Raw genomic sequence first — 7,274 nt, 5'->3', positions numbered from 1 at the left:
AGGGAAAAAGCATAAAAGCGTTTGTCTTCATTTCCTCAAGCAGGTGTTTAGATGCAACCTAGAAGAGTGGATGAGAGAAGAGGAAAGCTGTGGGCAAGGGCTATCCCAGTCTGTTAGGTGTGATGCTGTGTGATGAATGGCTCTTGATGCTCAACGTGCTGGAAGCCTCCGCAGCTCCATCTGACAGTCACAGCCACAAACAACAGCAGCACACACTTCTTGTTTAAAGGATGAGAGAATACTTTTTGCTGCTGTTTCAGCTTTGGGTAAGTGTTTGTTTCTCTGTTCTCCAGATAAAGCTTTAAGTTCCTTTAAGTTCAAGGAAGTGAGAGAGAAGCTGCAAGCAGAACGAGGACTAGGAAAAGAAGTGCAGTGTTTAGCAGCTTCAAATTCTGTTCCTGACACCAGCAACCAATTGAAATGGTGCAAAATCTTTAGTGTTGGTCCTGCTCCCTCACATGCTACAGTTAGCGGGGAAGAGTCATTATCCTGCCACCAACTTTTCTCTGCCCTGTCTGTGAGCAAAGAGGCACACAGCCCTTGTCATATAATCATAGCCCGAGTTGGAAGGGACACAAGGATCATTGAGTTCAGCTCTTGGCTCTGCACTGGGCAACCCCAAACCGCACACTTTTGCTGATATGTGAATGTTCATGTAGACTGCGGAGAAATTTCTGGATTTTAAGTTACTGCCAAGTGCACCCAGGATGGTCTAAAATTTGGCTTTTCATGTTGGAGATGAAATAGGTCCATGAAATTCCTTTGTTGTTTCCTATACCTCAAAATTTTGCCTCAGGAATGCTTGAGGAATGCTTGCAATGAAGGCATAACTTCTTTGTTAATGTTAATTCATAGTCTCTCATGACCAGAACAATTAAACTGTTTCTCTTTAAGGTGAATATATATGGCAGGAATTTATTTATGCATATTCAGCAAGAGCTTGAGGATGAACCCAGTGGAAAAAAATGAATACTGGCAATGTTCTGAAATCCCAAAGTGAAAAATGCTATGATTAAACCCATGATGATGCTGGTTTATATGTCTCCTTTAGTGGAAAGAAATCATGACATATTCACATTACATTATTTTTGCCTCCCAGATGGCCTTTCTTAAGGAAATGGGAAAATTTGCTTTTTCAAGAAATGATTGCAGGATTTCTGTTTTGTTTGTTTTTCAAATTTTCAATGTTGTGGATAAAAGCAAAAATTCACTGTCAGTATTTCCATCTTTGATGTGCTGCATTGATCAATTAGTGGCTACATATATACATGCTTTTTTTTTCTCACCCACCTACAAGTCTTTCCTCCCCTGACAAAGGTGAATAATTTGAATTACCAAGAAACTCAAAATAATATTTTCAAAGGTCTGTTGAACAAACATCTTTTTCAATGATTTGAACTAGACTTCAACTAAGGGAATGAAGAAATAAAACAAGAAACTGTAAGAGAGAGGAAAAAACTAGCTATCCATCATCTCTATCAGTCTAGCTTTTAGTAGAACTCTTCTAATTCGAATTAATATCTTCAATGATTTCAAATTTCTGATTTCATAAATTCTCTTAATTAATCTTGGCACAATTACTCTACTCCCTGATTGTGGTATTTACAAGGCACTCATTACACTGAGAGTGCATGTGACAGAGTTAGAAGGATGTGTCACAACATCCTAAATGATATCTGTCCCTCTGTCTTTGGAAATTGCCTCATGAAACAACTGCACTGCAGAACTGGTGAGGAAAGACTGTAACAAGTCAAAGATGCTTCTGAAATGTCATCCTTGTTGTATCATGATGGAGTAGTACCCATTAATCCTTAGATTCTGCATGGAGAAAAATTATTGTCTAAATTGATGGGGAACTGACTTAATTTAGATGTCATGCAAGGAGACCCTGAAGGTGAAGATTGATTTTAGTCACATTGTAGGTTTTTACCTGATAATGTTTAAATAATTCCACCTTGTTATTTCCCACATATCTCAAGGAAGCTGAAGTTCCCTGCAGCTCTAGTGCGAGGCAAGAATGAATACAGTTCGTTTGTCAAAGTGTCACTGACCTATTTTATAATAACCTGTACAGTAGCCACAAGTTCCAGATTTATTTCTCTGGTGGGACAGTGAAAGCAATTTTATTGCAGATAAATGGACACTGGAAACAAGCTCTCCCTTTCCCTGCAGCATTCCTATGGGCAGCAACCCAGACAGGGCTGTGGGAGTCTTTGAAGGAAAGTTTTACTGCACAACAAACACACATTCATAAACTATCAGATGCCACCAGACAACCTTCTGGAAATATAAGCCACAAAAACGAGACACCCACTTAAACACTCACCCAGGGATCAGCCTGTGTCCACATATAGGCACACATACACAATATACAGGCACATGTGCACATGTTCCCACACAAATGTGAGAGGAAGCAAAGGTTTTCCTGTTTCACTATAACCATAAATGTATAAAAGCTTATTACTTTCTCACCTTCATATCCACACAGGGAGGAGCAATTAGGCAAGTGTTAGACTTTATCATGTCAGTATTAGGGGCAGCTAGTTAATCTTTAGAGAGGATTAAAAGGGGGTTATAGCATTATATGGACTTGGCAATATCCTAATGAGAGAGGGAAAGTAAGGAAGAGCTTAGAGAGCCCTGTCCCAGTAGGTTCTGGCAATACAGAAGAGAAGTGGGAATGAGCTGGGACTTTTGGATGTCTTTCTTTTCCCATGTGCCACATGCCATCCCCAAGACAAGTGTACCTGTAATTATCTCACTTGCTTGAGCACCAGGGTTGTTTATCAGGAAAAATGTGTTTCCCGTCCTTCCTGCATTTAGTGGAAATAAGATACTCCTATTGGCTTTGTGACATTTAGCACACTCAATTTAAAAGAGACGTTTTATTGTCTTTTCAAGTGCCTTCTCTGTTAGCTTCATACTTTTGACACTATCCACAGAGTAACAGCATGATGATTGTTTTCTAAAATCCTCTTGAAGTTTCATTAGATTTCTTTGGATCTTGTAATAAGCTCAGAGAAACTCTTTGAGACCCATGACTATAAGTGCATTTATTTTGCTAAACTTTATTTTCCTTTCCTCTGTTGCCTAGGGCCAATATTTTTTTTGTGTGACACTTTTTAAATGTGTTAAAAGACTGTGGACATACATAGAGGGAGGTGACTGCATTTAATCAGTGACTGACTGCATGCAAAGAACAATATTTGATTTCTCCCTCGTATCACCAGCAAATGAAAAAAGAAGGGTAGGAAGGAGGTGGTGTGGTTTCAATCTTTCTCATTAAAACCTGCAAAGGAATTATTACCTACCTCAGCCTGAGTGTTGACATAGTAGATGAGTTGTAGCATAAGCAGTCCAGTCGAACCCTTCTGTCAGTCTCTGTCTTGTGCTGGGGCAGAAAATGGAGAGGTCTGAGATGGAGGAATTGTGCACAGCTCACACCTACATGGTGCTTGACTTCAGAAAGCCATCTGCTCACAGTGCTTTCCTATGACATGTCTGTGTTTCCAATGGAAAACAGTTCATGTTTATAGTCTCATTTTATCAGCGTCAAACCACGACACCCTCTCACAGATGTAGAGAGAAAATGCAAGGCAAGGCAGAATCAGGCACCATGCCTGGGATCCAGAATTTAAAATTAAACCATTGAATCCAAGTTTTTATGCCACTACATTCCATTTAAGCTACTAAGATTGAAAAGATATAGAAAAAAATATTTTTCCTCATAGAAGTTTGTACATTGCTGTTTGGGTTTTGTGATGAGAACAGTGCTGAGAACATAGGGACAGAATCAAGGACCTTTTCTGCTTCTCACACTGCCCTGCTCATGAGGAGGCACAAGAAATTGGGAAGGGTCACAGTGGGGACAGCTGACCCCAGCTGACCATGGGAAGATCTTCCATGCCATATGATGTTGTGTTCATCAACTAAAGCTGGGGGAAGAAAGGGAAGGAGGACATTCAGAGTGTTTGTGTTTGTCTTCCCTGACTATTAGGTGGGATGGAGCCCTGCTTTCCTGGACGTGGCTAAACACCTGCCTGCAGATGGGAAGGAGTGGATGAAGTCCTTCATTTGCTTTGCTTAGGTGTGCAACTTTTGCTTTACCTAGTAAACTGTCTTTATCTCAGCCCACAAGGTTTCTCATTTGTACCCCTGTAATTTTCTCCCTATCCTGCTTGGGTGTGAGGAAGCAGCTGTGTGGAGCTGAGCTGTCCACAAGGGTAAACAGACAGCAGTTCTTTGTGGTGCCCCAGTGTAGGCCATGACCCATGGTCTGTGCACCCCTGCCCATAAAATGTGTCCTTTTGGGCTTAATGTTTTTGTCCTGAAGCAGCATTTGTTTACAGCAGTTCAAAAAGGACGCAAAAAGTACCTTTCAGTACGTGGCAGTAATTACATCTACCCAGTATAGACTTAGGTGCAAGTTCAGTCTAAACCAGAGGTAAGCAACTCCTGTTTTTCCTGGAAATGAGTCCTTGTTCAGTGTGCTGGAGGAAACTGAAAGCTGGAGCCTTCTCTGCCCTTACACTGAATTAACTGGGGATCTCTCCCATGATGATGTAAATGTATGTTCTCTTCAGGGAGGTAACATATGTACCATGGTGATTCACTATCAGTTCATCAATCAATAAAGAGCTGACTTCTTATGCAAAACCGAGCTTCTAAAATTTTCATGATTGCTTGATGGGAAGGGACCAAAGAAAAGCCAGCCAAATTGGGCTGTGAGCTATTTGGAATTTGAATATGACTAATTTTTCATTCACAATTAATGCAGCGATGCACTCTGCATGAAGAGCAAAATCACATGCTGCCCCTGAAATAGTTTTTAGATGACTTGGAGGCACACAGTTTTGTTCTTTGACTGTGTAAACTGAGGACAATAAAAGCCCCAAGGGATCCTAGAGGGGACCTGGCTTTGATACTTTGTGCTAAGTCCAAGTGACATGTCATAGCTGCTGATTAGAAGCATTCATTAAGTTAGAAAGTTGTTTTAAAAAGTTTGTGCTATTCCTTTCTGTGTTTTTCTTTTAATTAAAAGTTCAAAGCCTCACTAAAGTAGAATAGAGAACATTATTCTAATGATTTGTAAATATATAGGAATAAATGTTATTCGAGATATATCTTCCAGACTAATTTTTGTTTATGTTTTCTTTTTTTTCTTGCAGGATACTGAAGATTTGCTAGGATGGCACATCAGACTGAATGGACTTCTGGTCAAAGAGCACATGTGCATTAGTAAAGCTGTCAATCAATTCTAAGCCTATTGGTAGGCCCAAGTGTAAGACCTTCTATAGGACAATGTAGGAAATAGTATGTGGAAATCACTATGGATGGAACAAGATAAAAATGATGACAGTAATTTCGCACAAATGAGAAAAAATAAAGGCCACTTATGCCAGAATAATTTATTATGTTAGGAAGTTAGGTAACTGGGACACTTTATGGACACAGATCAGAAGAGTTAAGTCTGTTCAAAAGGCACCTGATCAACATTTTATAATGTACTTCAATTAAGATAAAAGAGTACTCTGATATGTTACCACCTTAAATAAGGTATTTATTGATATGTGTATGCCAATAATAAAAATAAAAGAAAGACCACCATGGAGAAGATGCTGTCCTTCCATTCATCCCATGCCCATCAACAGATTCTCATCTTTTAATACCTTAAAAATACCTCTGTGACTCTAGCTCAAGAATGTAGGTTGCTTGGGTAAGGTTTCTGCCTTAGTAAATTAAATTCTTTAGAAATAATCTTTACATTTACTTTGTATAATCTTTCATATCACATGCACTTTTCAGTGTAATTGTTGGCTGCGTACCCTTTACATCTCTGTGAGACAGGACATGTATGAGATACTATTTACTTATTTAGTCATTGCATTGCAGTTTCAAATGAAAATTCTTTTTATCTCTTACAGTTGCTTGGAGTGGGTTACTTGAACTCTCTTGGTTCTCAGCTAATGTCAACATGTGGGAGAAACAGAACCTGTCTGGGTCATGTTCTTTTTTGCTCAAAATTTAATTGCTGCATGTGCAAGGAATGTGCAGCACTGCCAAATGGAAAACCCCATGGAGACTGACATTATAGCTTGCTGTGGGGTGCTTGTGCCTGGGATGAAGCAAATTCCAGAGCAGTAGGGACCTGAACATCTCTGAGCACAATCTGTCTCATTTTACCGAGTATCTCACAGAATTCTGGCCTTTAATCCAATGCAGAATGAAAACAAGGTATTTTCTAAAAAAATTTGATTCCTGTTTGATATTAATCTAGTCCCACATATCCTACTGATTAGGAGAGCATTGCTGGAGGAAATGAACTACCTCAAGGCTGGATTCTACCCCCTCCTTAGCTCAGCCTGCCCAATAATTTATGTAGTGCTTAGAAAGGGCAGCCAGGCATTACTTTAAATGGAGGGAGACCTGTACTTGTATTCCTACTTAAAATCCATCACATTTCTCCCTAAGCCACCACCTGTTTTCTGTGAAAGCTTGGAACAAGCTGTCTGAAGTAAACAGGGGTTCATTGGTTGGACTCAGCTGGAGTGCTGTTCTCCACAGACACCATAACAAACTGCTAAGCCAGTAGCTGTATGTGCGTATTTCCACTGCTCTGCTGCCACCTCACCTTTCACAATGTTGCCAGTATTTTACCCATGTTTTGCATTCAGCCTAGCTCATACACTGTTCATTTTCTGCAGCATCATTGATACCAATTTTGGGGGTTGTTCGTAAAGGAGTCCAAAAGGAGTACCTCCATAAAAAAGGAAAAAAATTCTTGTTTTATATTTTTATCTGTTTTAGGAGCTGAAAATGGAGGAAAAAAGGGATGTTAAACTTGACTGGTATACCCATTTTGCTTTTTGCCAGAATAGTCTTGATGCTAGCCTTTGAAGATTTACTTCCTTTGGGGATTGTCTCTTCCCCCTTCCTCAGCAGCCTGGATCAGAGCTGTTTGCCCTTGAAGGCTGCTTCTGGTTAAGAGGAGTTGTCCTCCCACGCTCTCGATAACTGCTCCTGGTGAGGATGAGTGAATTAAAAAGGCAAAAGCACTGTCAGTGTCAGAAATACTATTTTCCTTGTGATATTTTAATGAGGTTACATCTTATGGTAATCAAGAAATTCCCCACTCTGGGAAAGAAAAGGGGTTTATGCTAATCTGCTGTGATGCTGATTGTTTTCCTAGTGTGAAATGATGTTGTGCCTGTGTAGCAGCAGCCTCAGCCTGTGTCCTCTCCCTGCTGGGCCTGGGAGTACAGAGGTTGGGGTTG

General features: G+C 40.1%; 1 long non-coding RNA gene across 1 annotated transcript in view; it reads left to right on the top strand.

Moving 5' to 3' along the window:
• LOC108448088 overlaps positions 1 to 5,594 on the top strand; it is an 11,442-nt gene extending 5,848 nt beyond the window's left edge. The window contains exons 2-4 of the long non-coding RNA XR_001863875.1: positions 44 to 266; positions 3,998 to 4,087; positions 5,169 to 5,594. This is a non-coding gene — a long non-coding RNA (uncharacterized LOC108448088). The remainder of the gene's footprint in view (positions 1 to 43; positions 267 to 3,997; positions 4,088 to 5,168) is intronic.
• The last annotated feature ends 1,680 nt before the right edge of the window (positions 5,595 to 7,274 follow it).

The sequence above is a fragment of the Corvus brachyrhynchos genome, unplaced genomic scaffold, assembly GCF_000691975.1.
Source record: "Corvus brachyrhynchos isolate BGI_N302 unplaced genomic scaffold, ASM69197v1 scaffold27, whole genome shotgun sequence".
Classification (NCBI taxonomy): domain Eukaryota; kingdom Metazoa; phylum Chordata; class Aves; order Passeriformes; family Corvidae; genus Corvus; species Corvus brachyrhynchos.
This window is presented reverse-complemented; position numbering and strand designations above follow the sequence as displayed.